Raw genomic sequence first — 22,194 nt, 5'->3', positions numbered from 1 at the left:
CATGAAATACAACGACTGTTACCATCCGAAACAAAATGCAGTAAGCTTTACCTCCCCCCCTCAAAAATGTGTCAACATAAAAGCACCCCTCCCTCCCCTTTCAAAAATAAAAAAATAAAAAAAAGCAGCAATCAGCCAAGAGAAAGGAGGCAAGCTAGCCTCAGGTCAAAAAATGTACCTGTGCCAGAAAAATGCAGCAAAAGCCATGCTTTCTGGCTGATGTCTGTGCTGGGTGAGTTTGTGTAGCTTGCTGACGGTTGGTCTCCACTTGTCACCACGTGGCTGGCCTGGCTCACTGGGCTGCGCCTGATGGCAGAGCAATGCTATGAGCGTGGCTCATGTATGCGGCCAGGTGGCAGTGCCTACCCGGTACTGTGACTCGGTACTATGATTGACAGTGGATCTGAGCGAAGGGTGGATGCCACTGGACAGGAAGAGTTGGGGTAAGAAGCGGATCATGCGGCCACTCAGAGGTCTCCTGCGCAGGTCAAAGCGAGACAATACCTGGAACATACATCAGCCCAGGGCAGTGAACCTTGAATCCGGGATATCTGGTCAGGGTACCAAAGGTCACTGGGCCCTTGTGCAGCTGCCTGCATAGGCTTAGGATTTGCAAGGTGAAAAAAAATGTAGCTTTACCTATCTTCCACTTCTTCCAGCCCCTAGAAGTACCTTGCTGCAGCTTCAGCAATCTCCAGGGTCCCGCTGGCAGACCCTAAAAAATCCAGGGCTGTGGAGTCGGAGAGTCGGGGCAATTTTGGGCACCCGGAGTCGGAGTCGTTGATTTCAGAAACTAAGGAGTTGGAGTCGGATGATTTTTGTACAAAATCTACAGCCCTGTTAAGTATTAGACTAAGGAGTCGGAGTCGAAATCGGAGCTATTTTGGGCACCCGGAGTCGGAGTTGGAGTCGTGGTTTCATAAACTGAGGAGTCGGAGTCATAACATTTTTGTACCGACTCCACAGCCCTGAAAAAAAATCACCAACCCAGCATGCTCCCAGTGACACGGGTGCATTCTTGTGCGGGACCGATGGGTTGGCGCTCCATCAGAGGTTGCCAGAGGGACCCTGGAAAAGACCAGAGCTGAAGTGAGGGACACAAATGACTGGTAGGGGCTAACAGAAGCCAAAGGTAAGTAAAAGCTACATTTTATTTCACATAAGAACCACTTGGTCCCCATTTGCATGCAGCCTACCCTAAACTCCCCCCCCCCCCCCCCAAGCATGTCAGGCTATAAATTACGTTTCTGGCTGAGCCCTCTGGGAAAGGCTCTGCATGTCAGTTAGAGTGTCAGCTCCATGGGACAGCCCCGCCCCCCAGCATACCACTATCCCAGTGCATCACCTGAGGCTGTAGATAGCGGCCAGAAGTAGCAGGAACGAGGCGGTCAGTCTGCAACGCTGTTCCTGTGTTGTGTTACCTCCTCTGCTCGACTCACTGCCCGGCGTCAACATAGCAACGCCACGCTCTCTCCCCTGACCGCCACCGCAGTTCTGCCCCACAAAAGTGTGATTGTGGCAGAGACTGGGAGAAGCGCAGCAAGGGCCACTGCAAGAGTCCTGTGCTGAGGGGAGGAGCCGGAGAGAGTGGGCGGGGTATAGCTGCCCCTTGAGAGTGACAACTGCAGCCACTCTAACGATGGGAGACACAGGAGGACTCTAGCCAGCCCGTAAAGTAAGTTTGTCTCTGAGTCTGACTGTTACAGGGGGGAGGGGGTGGGCTTAGTGAACGGCCGCAGCAAACATCGCGCGAGGCTTCGCTCGCATAGCTCTTTCTAGTGTCACTCATTGCGTGCGGACCTGCGGTCTGCACACCTGTCCTGCCCACGCACCGACCCTAATTACTTTAGATTCGGCCGGCCCGGGGGGCAAACACCCCCCGTCCCCCCATGCCAGTCCGCGCCTGCTTTTGCCTTGCAGTGCTCGGGTGACCATTTCAAATCTGGGCTATGAGGATAGCCTCATGGACTTTGTATGGCCTCCACGTGTTTGTGTGGGGTACTTCTGGGAACTCTGGTTTCTTCCTATGTCCCACATACTGTTAAGATAATCAACTTCCCCAGATTATGATAGGGACACTAGACTACTACTATAGTATGGTATAGATTCTGTCAGGGCCTGTGGAAGATGTCATCCCTATATGAATAATAATACATACTTAAAAGAAAATATTGTAGTTTTGTTAGCTAAAAAAAGCACCTGGAATTGTAGGTGCCAGAAGAAGCCACTCATAAAATATTGGTAATCTTACTGATATTCCACTATCGCTTTACCTAACCTACCGCTCACACTAACGATCCCTCCTACCTACTCCTAACACTAACCTACCCCCTTCCAAGTCCTAACACTGCCCCACCTACACCTAACACTAATAGTTAGTGGATGTGGGGTTTGGCTACATAATAGCTAAACAACGGGCTCCCTATCACTTAGGACCAACAATCTTAACACCAATCACTATCCAGAGTTCGATTACATAGTAGCTTAAGTCAAGTCTGTGTGCCACTTTCTCACTCCCTAGTACGTCAATATCAGGAATTTGACTATTTAATAGCAAAGTCTTGTAAAAGTAACACCTTTTAATGGCTAACTGATAAAGTTAAATAAGACAAACGCCTGAAAGAAGTTTTTCCTGATTTACCAATGCTTGCTTTCAGACAACCTCCCAATTTGAGACAAATGATTATCAGAAGTGCATTATCTACACCAGAAACTCCAGGCACATTACCCTGTAATAACGCAAGGTGTGAGACCTGCCCTTATATCTTGTGCACAAGCGCAATTGCGCAATTCATGCTACTGACGAGCTACTGTTTGTCCCCTATCTTATTGCCTGATGAAGCGGGCTGTGCCTGCGAAACGCGTTGCATCTTTTGGGGTACCAATAATAAATTTATTTGTTTAATTCAGACAGTATTTTGAGTCTGCTTTCCGGAGGTAAGTCCACCACTGCCTCCCAGCAAATTTTAAAATTTTTATTACCTTTTATCCTGCTGGCGCCTCTGATCTCTTACGATAATACTGTGTCCACCCCTGGTGGAGGGGTGACCTACCCCTACTTTCCTGATCTACAGAGAGCGACATCTTAATCCTGAGTGAGGACAGGTCTAATCTCCTCACCTGCATCTACAGTGGTTGCCTAAGAGGTAACCCATGTTTGTGAGTATATTCATCTCACACTTACATTTATCCACGGTTTCCAATACATACTACACTATATTGGGCTCTCGGTGTTTCTTTTTTATTTTAGTCCTTAACCCCCTTGGCGGTATGAAAAATACCGCCAGGGGGAAGCGCAACAGTTTTTTTTTTTTTTTTTTTTTTTTTTATCATGTAGCGAGCCGAGGGCTCGCTACATGATAGCCGCTGCTCAGCGGCATCCCCCCAGCCCCGCCGATCGCCTCCGGCGATAGGCGATCAGGAAATCCCGTTCAAAGAACGGGATTTCCTGGAGGGCTTCCCCCGTCGCCATGGCGACGGGGCGGGATGACGTCACCGACGTCACTGACGTCGGGACGTCATTGGGAGTCCCGGGCCACCCCTCGGCGCTGCCTGGCACTGATTGGCCAGGCAGCGCTGGGGTCTGGAGGGGGGGGGGCCCGCGCCGCAGCAGATAGCGGCGATCGCAAAGGGGCCGGCGGCGATCAGAGTGCTGGCGCAGCTAGCAAAGTGCTAGCTGCGTCCAGCAAAAAAAAAATTATTAAAATCGGCCCAGCAGGGCCTGAGCGGCACCCTCCGGCGGCTTACCCCGTGTCACACACGGGGTTACCGCTAAGGAGGTTAAAGAAGATCTGTGGTGAATTTACAGCACATTAAAATAAACATATTACTGTTTCCCTCTTTATTCCCCCTCTTCATTTCTCCTATTTTCACTGCTCCCCGCTGCCAATAAATAACTTAATAAAATATAGTTTTTAAACCTTTGGGCAAGATGGCTCAATGTAAAGTGCTTCCAGGTCAGTACACAGTCTCCCTGTACTGCTGTGCATGAGAGATGAGATGAGCTGAAGCCACAAGAGGCAGATCTCCCTCCCCCTGCTGTCTGGAGCTTGCAGAAAGGTCAGGGATGACTCATCAGATGCAGCAGGGGAAGGAGGAGGCAATAAGCAGGAAGGAACAGCTTCTAGACTGTCTGCCTCTTTCTGCTGCACAATATTCGTCTAACTAGACGAATAATTAGAAAGGAGCAGGAGAGAGACAGCACAGCTGTTTCTACATGAGACAGGGAAAAAAGATTAGTACTTATGAAAGGAACATCTCTCTTCATTTAAATTGCATTTTGAAAAAGGGCCACAGAACCCCTTTAAAGGGGGGTTAGGCTGCGCCCCCCAGAGGGTTAAAGAAGGATTCTGATAGTTTATTTAGATATTTAAATACATAAAGCTATTACAGTTTTTGAAGTTTTTTTTTAATGTGAAAAATAGCATTTCTAAAACCATTGGACAAGATAAAAAGTCAGTAGCATAGCAACAGGCGATGTAGAGGCAGCACCTGCATTGGGGCCCTCTGGATTTGAGGCACCTGCCAAGGGCTGTAGTAGTTATTAATCGGTGCTATGATTCTAATAATCATCTCTATATGTGCTTTGAATAGTGGTAATAATTAGCAGACTGTCCTCCTTCCTTGCCTACCCCTCTCTGGCATTGCAGTTTCTCTTGGCAGGATTTCGTACTTCACATCAGTTGTTATCTATAAGATACCTGAGGGGCCCCATATAAAACATCCACTGTTGCCCATAGCTCCTTAGTTACACTGCTGTAAAATGGTGCTCCTCCAGGTGCATAAGATAATTAAAACTATAAAAACTAATTTGGAAGAAAGGTACCTTTAAGTAAAATGCATAGGGGAATAAAAGTCTATATGTGGGTCACATCACTAGCATATAGTACATTATTGGAGACTTTACTTTATTTATTTAGTTTATTGTACATACCTGGGGAGCCACTTCATGTTGCTGCCAATAGTGATTCATCAGCTGAGACCATAACTCTGCTTAATAATGGGTATTCCATATTATTAGTGCTACCTAGTTAGTACTACTCAGACTAGACTTCTATTTCCAGGATACATCCTTCCTACTGTCCCCACCCCTTTTCTCATGTCAGTACTATTATTACTAGTATTCAAATAGTTAGTTGTTTGTGGAAGTCCTGTTGCATGGTGAACATAGTTACACAAGGTTACATATCAAATTGTTACATTTACTTTGTGTCCACACCTGGTGCTCCTGCTGGCCATGGAAATTAAAGTTCAACTTCTGGAGAGGACCGCCAATTTTTTGCTCACATCCTTCTCTTTGTAGCAAAATAAGGTGAGGAAAATTTTGACCAATGTGTATCCAGAAGGCAATAAAACCTGGCTGGGATTTTTACTAATTAAATCCCTTCCCACTGAAAGCTCCACACCAATAAAAGCAAACAAAAACATTTTGGGAGGTGTGGCTAATATGAAAGTTTGTATGTTCACCGTATCTACACATGTATCTCTTCTCCCCTATGACAATGCTCAAGTCCTGACCATTGGAAGCCTTACTTTATATAATGCCTGCCAAGGGTGTGGTCAAAAACCTGCATACAGAAAGCTTGTATTGCTATAGTTATGCCATTTGATAGAAGTTTTACTATCTATCCACAGGTTTGCTTCTAGATAACTGAGCCATTAATATGCATCATGTATGATCTATACACTGTCCTGTATTCAGTGTATTGACATGCAAAGAAGCAGTGGATCATGGACAGGTCCTGCTTTAAAAAAAAAGAAAAAACGCTGTAGTGACACATTAAAGTAAATTATTCACTTTTACAGTAATTTTCCTGGTTTCAGCTTCAGAACCACTTCCTATCTCTATAAATTGCTGTATTATGTAACCCTGCCCTCCCAGTGATTAGCCCTGGCTGATTAGCTATGAAGCATCCCCCCCCCTAGCATTCTGGGTAACCAGATATATTTTGTACTGGCTTTAAATCTCTCAGTAACCAAACATTCAGCAGTGATCATTTGACAGTTCTACAGATGTCGCCCCGTGTGATACATTTCATATGTAAATAAGGGAAAGGAAACATTATACAATAGGAAAACACTGACTAAGTCTTTTAATACATAAATAATTAAAATGTAATAATATTAAATAATTAATATTGTGAAAAAATAAGCAATTTTATTAATAACATGATTTAGTACAGTTCCTTTTTAAAGTTTCTCCACATAAGGATGTTACAGAGTTTTCCAAGTGCAGTAAATCCACCTAGAGCCTTCCTTCATAGCATACATAGGTTTTTATTTAAGGATTGAATAAAGAGAAATATGATTTGCGGACTGTAGTTATCCACAACCTCCAATCAGATTTATGTTCAGAACAGTATTCAAAACAATACTGAGTACTGCATGTGATATTCATTCTTCATTGACTGATATAGCTGTGCTCATTGCTCTTTCCAGTTCCAACATAGTATAAAGCTGATATTTTATTCACTATAATTCTTCATCAAGATAAACCAATGTCATCAGCCATTTGTAATATGTGTGCAAAACACTGATTATATAGCAGTAACAGGAAACATGTCTCCAGTGTGTGGGAGGAAGTGTCCTTTTCCCTGTATGTCCTTCACTGGCGTCCTGTTGCTGAATAGAACGCTCTCCATGGTGCTGAAATTGATTCCAAACCCCCAGACCACGTAACTAGTGACGCCACTACACACCATCTGTTTATCCATCAATGTCCTTAGTGTGTAAAAGCTACTCCAAGGAGCACGGAATATTCAGAGTTTCTACACCTCACCAAACCATTTACCGTATCCACTTACCAAACTGATACCCATTACCACCAAAACACATTTAATATCAACTTTCAGATATACAGGACACTTTGCTGACTGTACACACCCTCTCCTTCAGCACCATCTATGCATTTTATTTAGGTACACACTCTGTATACAGTCAGATACATTCATTTGCATGACTTGATGCTTTACCGTCACATTCTACTTTAGATTAGTGTAATAAATGTCATTTTTTGAAGGCAGCATTCTGATGATCATTGGCTTCTCTGTGCATCCTCTGTGCAGGCAGCGGAGTGCATGAAAGCACCAGATCTGTGCATTGCTGGTATGTTTAACATTGACATAATGATTTTTATCATGTTATACTACATAGGAGTTATTTACCTTTCTGGAGAACCTGCTTTGCCGGCTAAGCTGTGCTGCTAGCTGCAGATCCCTCCTCGTTCGGATCCCATCCCTCTGACTCTCTCCAGCCTCAGACACCACGTATTATCCTCCCTAGGAAGGAGCAGCTTCTCGTGCCTGCGCACTGTGCTCCAGAGCCTGGTGGTGCTACACAGTGAAGCGCATCCCTGGCATCCCCAAGACGTGAAGAGCTGTGAGAATCCTTAGTAGTCTCTTGATGCTGCTGCACTAGTGTAGACTAGTGTAGACTCCCATGTGCTCTCTTTCATGTACTTGCTATTATTTCTGGAGGGAATGAAATGATGATGCCCTAAGTTTTATATGAAGCTTTTTCATGACTGCTAGCATTATGATTGCAGTTTGTTGTGTGCAGGAAAAACAAACAAAAGTTGTTTAATATTAATTGCACATATTCTAATCTGTCACATGGTAAATAATTCAATTAAAGCTGTATACTGTTATATACTATATTAGCAGGGATCTGTGCCCAGGTATTCAAAAGCAATATCATCAGCAGCAGCAGCAGCAGCATCATCAGCATCACCCTTCTCCTCCTCCTTCTCCTTCTCCTCATCATCATCACCCCATCCTGATGTCTAATAATTCTCACACCTTGCATATTAACCAGAGCCAGTCCTCTGTATGTGGGGCAGATTCCACTCGTCTTCAAAGATAAGGTGCCCATTAAAGGTACAATTTTTTTCATCAGATGGAATCTTTCGACACACATTTTATGATCGTTAGTAAACGGAAGGTAGTTATCGATTGTTCCCATAAACAGGTCAATTAGAGCATTTTATGTCTTCAGATACGATCGTAAAATCCAGCTTTTTTCACTAAATGTGATCTTTCAATGTGATTTGAATGATCGTAACTAATCAGAAGGCAATTATAGATTGTTCACGTTTACTGAACGATTCTTTCTTCAGATGTGATCATAAAATCCAACTTTGGGATCAATTTTATCTTATTTAGCAATTGACCAAACAATTGTTCACTATCGATTGCCTTCATAAACTGCACATTTTTTATACAATTCGATCATGAAAATCGCATCGAAAGATTGTATTTGGTGAAAAAATTGCACCTTAATATTTCCCCCACAAATAAATTTCCAGTGGGTCTGCACACTCTTAAATACCAAGTCCTGTTTATTTAAATGCGTGACACAACCATTCCAAGAACCAATGAATCGTTTCGGGGCCCCTAGGGGTCCCCTTTGTCAAGGCAACAGTACAGAATATTTCCCCCAGCGTCTGGCTGATCTATCACAGTGTAATGCTGGGCATACACAGCGTCGAGGGCGGCTTATTAATCGAGCCTGATGGCTCGATTGATAATATCTGATGTGTCCGATCACCGCGGGGATTGATTCCGCGCTTGATACCCGCGGGCGGACAATAGCGGCGAATCGAGTGGAAGATAAGAAGCGCCGGCGGGGACGAGCGGGAATCGATCCGGGCGCACGCGCGGACGAGCGGGGACGCGGCGGGAGATCGACCCGAGTATGCCCAGCATAAGAAAGATCTCTCACACCGTCCGGCAGATCTCTTACATGGTTTGGCAGATCTGTCAGATAGATCTTTCCAAGTGTTGGGCGCAATCATCAGAAGTGGGTTTGCCTACCAATTTTCTTTATTGAAAAAGCATAATCCCTGTAATCCAGGTATAGTTTCAACACACAAGTCCTTTTCCACAGTGTATGAAAAACAAATAATGTAATACATCAAAACCCTCTCTTCAAAAAAGACAAAAATGGGAGTGGATCTACTGACTGACATGGCAAATAATGTAATACCTACTAAGAATCATTATCATATTTAAAAACATATTTCTTTGGCAAAACTTCATAGCAATCCAAGCTATAAATGCAAACACAGTGTAGTCTCTAAGTTCCAGGGCTGGACTCATCACTAGGCACACTAGGCATGAGCTTAGAGGTGCCAGTGTGCAGAAAGGTGGCTGTAAGGGGTCTGGTAACCTGCATTTACCATCCTGGAGACTAGGGATGATCAATGAGATGCAAATTTTTCCGAGTTCAAGCAGATTTATGTACATTTTTGTGCTAATATATGCAGCTTGAAAATGGACCAATCAGTTTAAACCTGGGTTGCGACTTGATTGGTCCATTTTCAAGCTGCATATATTTACATACAAATTTACATAAAGTTGCATGAACACGGAAATATTTGCATCTCATTGATCATCCCTACTGGAAACGTGCTAATGTTACTGGGAAGTTGAGGGTGCCAGAATGTTTGTTCCTTGTCTGTTCTTAGAGGTTCTCAAGATGTTAACCTCTTGAGGACCACAGGCTTACACCCCCTTAGTGACCAGACTTTTTTTTACAATTCTGCACTCTGCAGCTTTAAAAATTCGCTGCACGGCCATGCAACTTAGCATTCAAATTAATCTTCCCTCTTTTTCTTGCCACCAACAGAGCGTTCTGTTGGTGGCATCTGATTGCTACTGCAATGTCATTTTTTTTTAATTAATTTAAAACTTTTTTTTTTAAATTAAATTATGTTATTTTTTATATTAATTCCCTTCCCCCTTCCTCCCTCCGAGATCCAGCACTAAGATCACCTCTCATAGGCTAGCACTAAGATCGCCTCTCCGATTGCGGCTATCTTACGGAGCTCTCTCCGTAACTCAGCAGGGATGCACGTGCGTCCCCGCTAATCTCCGCACACCGCTCTTGACGTCAATCAGAGTTAGGGCCGGTTCAGACAGACAATTGGCGGTGTCTACGTGTCCAGGACTCATCAGCTAAATGTTCCCAATTCAAGTAAATACCATCCATTGCGCAAATGCAGCGTTCCGATCCCGATTTCCCCCGTCATTTCAGGCGACTCTAGAAGCCGCATGCGACAATCACCGTTCCGCTGTCCCCCCGAACGAGACATCACAGGATGATGCGGCTTCCGGACGCCAGAAGCTGCCTGCCATTGGTCCGGGGAAAGCCACTTTTTGACCACCCATTGGCGTTAGGCGGTCATAGAGCAGTTAATCTGGCCCTGCTAAATGGAAGAAACTGCAATATAAACCTGTGGTGATATACTGAAGTTCCCAGCATGCCTACTGGAGACTCCCCTATTGCACTGGCAGAGTTAAAGAGACTCAGAGATGAAAAACTAGAATCAATACTTTCCTTGGACTTCCTCCAGCCCCATAAACACGTCCTCCCACGGTCTGCTGTTCAGCTATGATCAGCCCCGGTAACTGGCTCAGTCTTGATCAGTCTGGGTCTTCTGCACAAGTGCGGACCTACTGCGCATGTGCAGTAGACCCGGACTGATGCGACTGAGCACCTAGGATGTTTTGTGGTTTTGTTTGAGCGCTGGCGATTTTAAAAAACGCCCTAAAATCGCTTGTGCAATTAATCCTTATGGGAAAGTTCATATCAGCGCGTTTTGTCTGCTTTCCGCTCAGCAAAGTGCTGCCTGTACCATTTTAAGGGCGATTTTGCTACAATGGAAGGTATAGGAAAAATGTAAAACACTCACAAAATCGCTTTATGCAGCAATTGCGTTCGCGCTTTTAAGAATAAACACATGGGGCTTGATTCACAAAGTGGTGTTAACCTACTTATCACGCCTAAAGACTTTTGGGCGTGATAAGCATTGCACTAAGTAGGTTAGCACCGCTTTGAGGGAAAAACTCGCGCGCAAAGTTTTGCACGCAAAGTCCGGTGTGCACGAAACGTCGCATAGGGTTTAATGGCGTTGCGCGCATACACTTTGCGCGCGTAAAACCGCGAGTTTATTTTATCACGCCTAAACTGAGTTTAGGCGTGATAATGGGCTTTTTTACCAGCGTGCTAACAGTTAGCATGGCTTTGTGAATCAAGCCCATTGTATTTATTATTTTCCGGGTCAAAGAATTGCATCAGGAAGTGAAAAAACAAATCGGTCCGCAAAAGTGCTTTGAAAAGCGTTTTACAAAAAATCGAAACACGAAGGTAAGTGCCGGGAGGGGGAAAAAATCACTCACAAAATCGCTAAAATGCTTGCCTCAGTGATGGCGATTTTAGAGCGAACAAAGCCTCAGAGCAGGGGGGAAATTAACCGCCCCGCTCAGTTTTCCAGGTCTGTGACAGGAACTGGGTGGTCGCACTCCAAATGTTCTTTAGGAAAACTAAAAAACTATCACCTCTAAAGAGGTTTGACAGAGAGGTGCTTATGCTTGCTACACAGCCACCTGTTTTTTCACTGACCTGAGGAAGCGGGCCAGCACCCACAAAACACATTGTCTTTTTTTAATAAACTGGTCCAAATTCTTTAAGAGAGGTAAGATTACCTCTCTGTTTATAAGATTAACAGCTTATTAGCCTATTTTTTATGCATTGGGCGCCTCCATCCCTGTTTTAAGTGTAGTTGGGTGTGTGGTTCTGTGAAAGAGATTATGTATGGGTAGGTCTGGCCTGAAAAGCAGGGGTCTATCAGTGCAGGAGACAATCAGATGTCCAGGGGAACCTTCTTTATTTTCATAAATTTTTGGAATTCCAATCATTCAGGAATGTGGATGATTTTTCTTACCAAACATTAGGTTAAGAATGCTTTCCTCAAAAAATAAGAACATCCTTGAACCCTAAGGGTAGGAACACACTAGGCAGAATTCCATATGCATTTTCCACTATGGGGAAAACTCATGTGATGCTGCCTAGTGTGTTCCTTCCCTCAAGATGTGGCCTGATGTATGTGATGATCAGAGGGACAACATCCACAGAAGAAAAGTCTTATCCAGGATGGTTTTGTGAAATAATGTTCAATGAAACAAAAACAAGCTATCATCAGTGGCGTACCTAGGGCACTGGGAGTCCGCCGGCTGCCATGCGTAAGTTTTTACGCATTTCTGCTTGTGCAGGAAGCTATTGCAGACATAAACAAGTACATTTTTATGTGTTACGGGTGTAATACGTAAAATTTTACGCATTACAACTGTAACGCGTAAAAATGTACTTGATGTCTGCAATAGCTTCCTGCACCAGCAGGGATGCGTAAAAACATACGCATGGAGGCCGGCCGACTCCCAGTCAGCAAAAACGAAACTAGCTGGCAGCGGGGGACCAGAGGAGCCACGAGTGACTGCGAGGGCACAGGATGGCCGCAGGGGGCTGGTAGATGCCCCAGGTAAGTAAAACTCATTTTTTTTACAGTTAAGGTTCCCTTTAAGTGTCCCTTTAAGGTAGCTGTTTGTGGTCCTAGTTGTTCCAGTCTTTATGGTTCCACCGGCGTTTTATGAAAAGACAGACTCTAGTAGAACCAAAGAGACTGGGACACCTAAGAGGAAGATGAGTCACTTGCATCACTGGATCCTGGAGAGCTGAGTCAATTCACTGCTCTGCTGTGTACTTTGCATGATGGGAGGGCCCTCTATGGCTACCTACCTACTGAGCGGGGGGCATTTAGCTACACATACTGGGGGGTGGCCCTCTATGATGACCTAATACTGGGGTTCTTTTGGCAACCTACACTGGAGATCACATTTGGCTAACTACATTGGAGGAGTCTCTCTGGCTACCTAAAACTGGGGACTCTTCTGGTTACCTATACTAGGGGTCACATCTGCCTATTTACACAGCAGTGGGAGGGGAGCTCTCTGGCTACCTAATACTGGGTGCTTCTCTGGCTACCTACACTCATGTTCACTGGCTGCAAGTCATGTAATCTCGGTGCCTGACTTGGGTGCCGCTTTAGACCGTAATGTTAATTACAGCTATAGCGGTGCGGGGGGGGGGGGGGGGGGGGTTTCTTAGGACATCACTGTAATTTGGATTCCAATAGTATCCAGACTCTGAAGTACATGTCCAAAGAGACAGACTAAGTAATCTGCAGTGGAATATATTATCCTACATTGCCTACTGTAGGGAGAGCCATCTTTCAGCTTCTCCCTGTGTGCAGCTAAACATCCCTGGAACAATAAATAACAATAGAGGCAACCCCTTTGGGTGAGGTAAGGTGGGAGAGAGGTGTTACAGCATGCTGGCTGCTGCAACACTGCAGGGAGGGCAATAAGAGAAGCTATAATTTGTGTGCATGGATAGGGAACTGGCTAATGGACAGAAAACAAAGAGTTGTGGTCAATGGATCATACTCAAAATGGGAGACTGTTAGCATTGGGGTCCCACAGGGGTCTGTACTGGGCCCAGTGCTCTTCAATTTATTTATTAATGACCTAGTAGATGCAGTAGTGAGCAATGTTGCTATTTTTGCAGATGATACAAAATTGTGCAGAATCATCAACTCTCAGGAAGATAGTGTCATATTGCAACAGGATCTGGATAGGATGGCTATATGGGCACATACATGGCAGATGAAATTCAATGTTGACAAATGTAAAGTCATGCATTTTGGTTGTACCAATGGTCTAGCACCATACAAAATAAATGGGATACAGTTGGGAACATCAAACTTGGAGAAGGACTTAGGAGTACTCATCGACAACAAGTTAAATAATCGTACTCAATGCCAAGCCGCTGCAGCTAAAGCAAACAACATTTTGGGATGCATTAAAAGGGAAATAAAAACTCGAGATGCTAGCATAATATTGCCCCTGTTTAACTCTCTAGTAAGGCCACATCTGGAATATGGAATTCAGTTCTGGGCACCACATTACAAAAAAGATATTGCAGTTTTAGAACAGGTGCAGAGACGAGCTACAAAATTGATACGTGGGATGGAAGGTCTCGCTTACCAAGAAAGGTTAGATAAACTGGGTTTATTTAGTCTAGAGAAAAGACGCCTTAGAGGAGATCTAATTAACATGTATAAATACATCAGGGCAATATAATAGCTTGGCGGATGAGCTTTTTGTCCCTAGGCCTTCTCAAAGGACTAGAGGACATGATCTGCGCATGGAGGAAAAACGTTTTAGCCATTTATTTAGGAAAGGGTTCTTTACAGTAAGAGTGATTAAGATGTGCAATGCATTGCCACAGGAAGTCGTTATGGCAAACTCTATACCTGCATTTAAAGGGGGCTTAGATGCTTTCCTTGCGTTGAAAGACATCCATGGCTACAATTACTAGGTTATGCCTAATGATGTTGATCCAGGGATTTTATCTGATTGCCATCTGGAGTCAGGAAGGAATTTTTCCCTTTTGGAGCTAATTGGACCATGCCTTGTGGGTTTTTTTTCGCTTTCCTCTGGATCAACAGGGGTATGTGGGGGACGGGCTGGAGTTGTACTTTGTACTGGTTGAACTCGATGGACGTATGTCTTTTTTCAACCAAAATAACTATGTAACTATGTAACTATAATACAGAAGCTCTGTGCTAGATTTGTGCCAAGTGCTTTTGGCACTTGCTCTGCCTATGACCCTTATACTGTATTTATACTGCACAGCAGTATGCAGTACTTTTTTTAATCAGAATCAAAAATCGGATCGTATAAAAAATCGGTATCGCATGTAATATGCAAGAGGCCTCAGCCTTTTTTTGTATAGCAGAGCTCAATGAAGACTACTAGAGGTGTGGAGGAATGTGAACATGTACATGTTTGGCAATGTAAACTTGCCTATACAGTGATCCTCTATATGCAGCACAGCATATTGGGAAGTAGCGTAGCTAAAGAGCTGTGGGCCCCGGTGAAAATTTTACATGGGGCCCTCCAAGCACTCTATACATAACAATTGATATGGTGTACCAAAACCTGCCAAGGACTACCACAGTGTCAGAGCTGCAAGAAGGGGATGGGGAGCAGTGTGTTAAGGATTACTACTATTCAAAGCATTTATAGAAGTGATTATCACCAGAACAGGACCAACAGAGAGCTAATACTGTGATAGAGGTTGGGCCCTACGGGGCCTCTCTAGCCCAAGGGCCCCGATGCGGTCGCTACCTCTGCACCCCCTTTTGCTACACCCCTGCCTGCAGTGTTCCCCAGTCAGTGCCCGCCTGCTCCTCCTGCCTAGTGCATAGCTGTAGCTCAGATGATGTATGGTGGGTTGATGAATGTCTGTCTATTGGTAGAGAGGAACACCCACTACCTGTGTTGTGCATTACAATTTGCTTTTTGCTGCACCTCCCTATTTCAGCACTGTCTCAGCTGGCTGCAGCTGGCTGCAGCTGGCTTGTGTGGAGAGGAGCAGAGCAGAGAAGGCGAGCTATGGGGACAGCAGGGATGGGCGGACATCTCCCCCCCATCCCTCACCTTCGTGCTCCCCTTCCTGCCTCTCCCCTCTGGCGTTTTGAAATGTCGGGCCCGGCGGCGAAAGTGGGCAGAGACTTTCCGGGTTCCAGTCGCAAGGGACGCTCCGCTCTGTATGTGGCTAGAAGACCAGACTAGCCGCACACAGAGCGGACCGTCCCTTGCGGCTGGAACAAGGTAAGTCTCCGCCCACTTTTGCCGCCAGGCCCGACACTTCAAAATGCCGGAGGGGAGAGGCAGGAAGGGGAGCACGAAGGTGAGGGATGGGGGGGGGGGGGAGATGTCTGCCCATCCCCGCTGTCCCCATAGCTCTCCTTCTCTGCGCTGCTCCCCTCCTGCTGGCTACCTGGGCACATATCCCCCTGGCTACATATACTGGGCACATATACACCTGGCTACATATACTGGGGACATATACACCTGGCTACATATACTGGGCACATATACACCTGGCTACATATACTGGGGACATATACACCTGGCTACATATACTGGGGACTACTAATAGCCCTGACTACATATAATGGGCACATATACCCCTGGCTACATATACTGGGCATATATACCTCTGACTACATATACTGGGCACATATACCCCTGCCTACATATACTGGGCATATATACCCCTGGCTACATATACTGGGGACATATACCCCTGGCTACATATACTGGGCACATATACCCCTGCCTACATATACTGGGCACATATACCCCTGGCTACATATACTGGGCATATATAACCCTGGCTACATATACTGGGCACATATACCCCTGCCTACATATACTGGACACATATACCCCTGGCTATATATACTGGGCACATATACCCCTGGCTATATATACTGGGCACATATACCCCTGGCTATATATACTGGGCACATATACCCCTGGCTATATATACTGGGCACATATACCCCTGGTTATATATACTGGGCACATATACCCCTGGCTACATATACTGGGCACATATATCCCTGGCTACATATACTAGGCAACTATACCTCTGGCTACATATACTGGGGACTACTATATTCATGGCTACTTATACTGGGGACACCTATAGACCTGGCTACCTGGGGGTACCTATTTTGGGGGAACTGCTGTCTGATTATCTGTGTTTTTGTGGAACCGCTGTTATGTATTTTGGGGAACAGCTGCCAGATTATGTGTATGTTAGGGGAACGGCTGCTGCCAGATTACGTGTATTTTAGGGAACTGCTGCCAGATTGTGTATGTTTGGGGGACTACTACTGCCAGATTATATGTCCTTTGGGTGTTACGTGTATTTTGGGTGATCCGCTGCCATGTTTCGCGTATTTTGGGGAACTGCTTCCAAATTATGTGTATGTTGGTGAAACTGCTGCTGCCACATTGTCTATTTTGGGGGAACCACTTCCATATTATCTGTATTTTGGAGGAACTTCTACCAGATTATGTGTCTTTTTGGTGAAATGCTGTCAGATTACATCTATTTTTGGGGGATACACTACGGCAGAGCTCAAACTTCCTCAGCAGACCTTTTACATCACAGCTAAGGTCATGTATATTTGGCCCCACCCATGACCACGCCCACGGTGTGCTTGACTACTCCCATTTTTGGGTGCGCCGCGCCTAGGTTCTCCAAATGAGTCCACTCACTTCTTTTCCCAGGACTAGACCCCTGCTTATACTTGAGTAATTAAATAAACTCCAGCTTCAGAGGGTCAAACATTGGTGTCATCTTATACACAAGGTCAACTTATATCCGAGTCTAAACATTACTTCTGGTGTTTTGTATCAGGACACATTTTCACTAGCTGGATGCTTTCTGCATCCAGCTTTACGTATCACGTCTCCCTGCTGTTGTCTTCTGGGACAACGTGGAAGTCTGCATACACTGCTAGGGAACCAGATGCATGCTGCAGAAGTCTGCAGCATGCAATCCATATTTTTCCCCGCATCTCACCGTATTGCTCCTCAATGGCACAACCACATTCAATGGAAAGTACTCCTTCGATATGCGTTGGCTGCAGAGCCACTGGGGAAAATCGTGATATAAATTTGTGTCTTTTGGAAACAGCCCCTTAATGAATAAAGCTTAGGAGAATTCACTATAGGTAATTGTCTGTCCTGGGGTTGGGGGGAGGGGGTTGGATTGTCCCCCTGGGGGTGGGCTTATTGCATTTCTTTGCTTTGCAGTCATGGCACTCTCAGGCATGAGAGTGCTTGGGCGCTACCCTCCATTTCTTGAGGGCACAAGGAGGCCTACACGCGGTGCCCCTGTTGAGATGCAAAGTATTTGGGTCAACTTTTGCAGGGAACAGTAGTAAGTTAGTTTTAGACCCTGCATATTCTGGCAAGCAGATGCTATTAGCAAATGCCACTATATAGTCGGCTGAACCTGGGCAGAGCACACACCTCTTACTTTCTCTCCATTTTGGGCCCTTAACCTCCCTGGTGATAAGCCCGACCTATGATTTGGCTAGCCGCCGCAGGGGATCACATGGCCCCAGGAGGATTTTTTAAAAGTAAAATGTGTTTTATTTTGTTAAGCTAGCGATTCGCTAGGTAACCATGTGGCCCAAGTCCCTCCGGTCCCCACCGATCGCCCCCGATTGCCGCCGTTATACGTACCCCCCAGGGATCCCGCGATGGCGCAGCCTCACAATCAGCTCCAGGCTTCGCTATGGGGAGGATCGGGACTGCGCATGACGTCATGACATCGATAACGTCATGACGTCATGTCCGATCGTCGCCATAGCGATGAGTGAAGCTGAATGGAGAAGCTGCGGCTCTCGCGGGATCGCAGACGGGTAAATATAGCCGGCGGCAATCGGGGGGCTCAGAGAGGTGCCGGGGGGCTTGGGACACATAGTTAGCTAGCCTAGTGCTAGCTAACAAATAAAAAACATTTTTATTTTAAAAAATCCCTCCCGCGGATGCAGCCACTGCAACTCCGTACCGCCAGGGAGGTTAACAAGTGTAGTCAGTGCTGCACCAGAAGTGTATTCAAAGTACATTATACATCACTTCTGTAGTCAGTGACTTATGTGAGCTGCAGAATTTGACACCTAGCTAAAGCCCTGGCATTTAGAATTGCAATATTTATACCCATAATCACACGTCCACTTTATTCTATCATGTTTCTTTCCTTCTGTCTTGTATTAGAAAATGTGAACTCTTAGAATTGAAAAGAAAGGAAGGCTTATTAATTCCCTGGGTAATTAGACTGATTAAGAGTATATAAACAGACCTGCTTCTGTGTAAGAATGACTTCAGGCAAGAAGAATTACATATACAAGCTAATCAGCTTAGAGATAGGTTTCTTACTAAAGGGTACTGGGAAATTTGGTTCCCTGAGCACTCATTAAAACTGGGCACTAAGCGCTGAAAGCAAACTTTGAGATCATTTAATTCAATTAGCTTCATGATAGTAAGTTATAATTAATTCTTTGCTAAAAAGCTACATGACCCCTCTGAATATTTTTCCAACTTCTCCAAAAAGATTGCTGTAAAGTAACATGCAATATTCCTCTGAGAATTCTAAGTTATATTTCACGTTAACAAGCTTTGAATGCCAAATCTATAGACTATTCATTTGCTCACAATATGTTTTTGATTGTATTATTATTATTATTTAGTATTTATATAGCGCCGACATATTACGCAGCGCTGTCCAATGTATATATATATCTTGTCACTAACTGTCCCTCAAAGGAGCTCACAATCTAATCCCTACCATTGCCATAGGTCTATATTATGTAGTGTACGTACTGTAGTCTAGGGCCAATTTTAGGGGGAGCCAATTAACTTATCTGTATGTTTTTGGAATGTGGAAGGAAACCGTAGTGCCCGGAGGAAACCCACGCAGACACGGAGAGAACATACAAACTCTTTGCAGATAGTGCTCTGGCTGGGATTCGAACCAGGGACCCAGCGCTGCAAGGCGAGAGAGCTAACCACTACGCCATAGTATTCAGAATCTTTCAATATCACAAGTGTGGCTTATGGGATAGTAAAGTCTTTTGCGTTTGTCATTAATGCATTATTTGATCTGTGTAATTTGGATGTTATCGCCTATTTTTGTTGGAGTTATTGAATAATTGTAATCTTCCAGTATTTGGACAGATAGACACAACATCACAAGCAAACACTAATGCACACTAATTATTTTTTCCATTTTCCACATGCTGTGCTCATGGTCAAGCAGGGACCGTTTTTACTTTTTATCACCCAAGGCTCACTACCTCCAGCCACCCCATGAAAACTGCAGGGTTAGGATAGGGTTATTGGACATAGGAAAGGGAAACGTTGGTGATGCTGATAGATCAGGATATAAGGCTTAGGTATTTACAAGAAAAACGGTGGCTGCACTGGCTGATGGAGATTAAAGGCTAGGCCCTTTGGCAATTTAGACAGCTGGACAGTTAATGAATGCCTAGTTTTGCTTCCTGGCATGTGCATAATTCACTTTTGCCATTATTTTTTTAAACAATGAGACTGTTTGGAAGTGAGACGATAATATGGCAAGTTTGGACATTTTGCGCCATTAGCGTGAACCACGTTACCTAAGTAACATGATGCTAGGGTAACACGCGTTATGCTACATAGGCCATGCTTATTGTGCAATGCATGCTATTTTGTCAGTGCACGTAATAGTTCAATTATCATGTGCTCTCTGCACATGGACAATTTACCAAACTTTTGTGCGCATTCCCGATTGTGCCTTATTTGATATGATCTATGGTGCTGATCATCTGCCTCTTCTTCTTTTCTTTTCTTTGTTTTTTGTTTTAATTAAAAATAGAGAAAAAAAATTTCCCCTTTATCAGCTATGTGGGCCGGCAGGGAGAGACCTGGTGAGTGTGTGGAAGTCCACCTTTTGATTCCACCAGCTCATATACCTTCCAGAATGGGAGAGAGGGGGTTGTTTTTCAAAGGAGGCAAACAAATTCAACCTCCCGTTCACATGACTCTTTGGGATTTCCCTGGCCATTGGAAATACAACATGTGTATTACCTGTCTGCCCTAGTGTAGAAGTAAGCAGATAACCATTCCCTTACTGCTAAAGGACCTAATTAACTTTACTTTAAAAGCTGAAATGTGTGTTTTTCTTTATTGAAAGGTTAGAACTGTGTGAGTGTTTGTACTAACTAACTAACTAACTAACTAACTAACTAACTAACTAACTAAGGTTAAAATAAGATTAATGAAAAAGAGCCGTTTTCCTATTCACTAGGGAAGCATTGGCTGGCTATGTGCATGCTCCTTCAATGATGCAGACAGGACCCCTTACCCTGCACCAATACCACTGAAAATCTTCAAAAGCCAGCTTGTTAGAATTGGAGGTCAAAGGTTGAGGGGTGTGAATTATCTGACCTCTAACCTGCAAGGTGCCTCCAAGTGATAAAATACACATACAGTTGTGTTCAAAATGATTCAACACCCACTGAAATTGAGTGTTTTGGCCAGTTTGACATTGATTTTGATCATATCAGTCATCTTGTTTACAATTAAATCAAAGAGGCACTTGTAAGTCAGACAAATATAACATAACATTTATAATGAAATAACCACAAATGTCTTTTCTGTGCTCACATCATTATCAGTTTTATTCAACCCCCAAGTGACATTCATTCTTAGTACTTAGTACAACATCCTTTTCCAGTTATAACAGCTTTTAAACGTGAGACATAGCTTGACACAAGTGTCTTGCAGCAATCTACGGGTATCTTAGCCCATTCTTCATGGGCAAAAGCCTCCAGTTCAGTCACATTCTTAGGCTTGCGCTGCAACTGTTTTCTTTAAGTCCCACCAGAGGTTCTCAATCGGATTTAAGTCTGGTGACTGCGATGGCCAATCCAAAATGTTCCAGCCTTTAATCTGCAACCATGCTCTAGTGCAGTGTTTCTCAACATTTTATTGGTATGTACCCCTTTTAAAACCCTGTACTCACCAAGTACCCCCTAGCATAGTAAACATTATCACAAGTACCCCTCGACAAATGTATGTTTATCGTAGTACATGATAATTGGTTCTAAACAATTTCCAAGTGTTTACTATTACTTTTAAATAGCTAATTTACTAATTTGGTGTTGTTTAAATAAGATGTATCATTTTCTAAAACTCTAAATTTGTTATTCTTGGTTAAGTATATCAAGCCTGAGTACCCCCTGGAACCATCCGAAGTACCCCCTGGGGTACGCGTACCGCACGTTGAGAAACTAGGCTCTAGTGGACTTGGAGGTATGCATGGGATCATTGTCCTGTTGAAAGGTCCAACGTTTCCCTAGCCTCAGGTTTGTGACGAACTGCATCACATTTTCTTCCAATATCTCCTGGTACTGAAGAGAATTCATGGTAGCTTGCACACGCTGAAGCTTCCCTGTACCTGCAGAAGCAAAACAGCCCCAAAGCATAATTGACCCCGTGCCATGCTTCACAGTAGGCAAGGTGTTCTTTTCTTCATATGCCTTGTTCTTCCTCCTCCAAACATAGCGTTGATCCATGGGTAGTGTTGGGCGAACAGTGTTCGCCACTGTTCGGGTTCTGCAGAACATCACCCTGTTCGGGTGATGTTCGAGTTCGGCCGAACACCTGATGGTGTTCGGCCAAACCGTTCGGCCACATGGCCGAACTAAGAGCGCATGGCCGAACGTTCCCTGAACGTTCGGCTAGCGCTGTGATTGGCCGAACGGGTCACGTGGTTCGGACCCGAACGCGCTCTGATTGGCCGAACTGTCACGTGGTTCGGGTAAATAAATACCCGAACCACGTCATATCTCCGCCATTTGTCTGTGGGTTTAGCTTTGGGTAGGCAGGCAGGGTAGTTCGCGCTCCAGCCACGCTAGCCAGGGTCCCCCCAGTCATTGTGTCGCTG

At 44.6% G+C, this 22,194-nt stretch overlaps 1 protein-coding gene across 1 annotated transcript in view; it reads right to left on the bottom strand.

Annotated features, from left to right (window-relative positions):
- NRSN1 (neurensin 1) overlaps positions 1-7,291 on the bottom strand; it is a 57,181-nt gene extending 49,890 nt beyond the window's left edge. Inside the window, exon 1 of the mRNA XM_068234653.1 lies at positions 7,164-7,291. The gene's annotated coding sequence lies outside the window, so the exon portion shown is untranslated. The remainder of the gene's footprint in view (positions 1-7,163) is intronic.
- Positions 7,292-22,194: the final 14,903 nt, after the last annotated feature.

This window comes from Hyperolius riggenbachi, chromosome 5 (assembly GCF_040937935.1).
Source record: "Hyperolius riggenbachi isolate aHypRig1 chromosome 5, aHypRig1.pri, whole genome shotgun sequence".
NCBI lineage: Eukaryota > Metazoa > Chordata > Amphibia > Anura > Hyperoliidae > Hyperolius > Hyperolius riggenbachi.
This window is presented reverse-complemented; position numbering and strand designations above follow the sequence as displayed.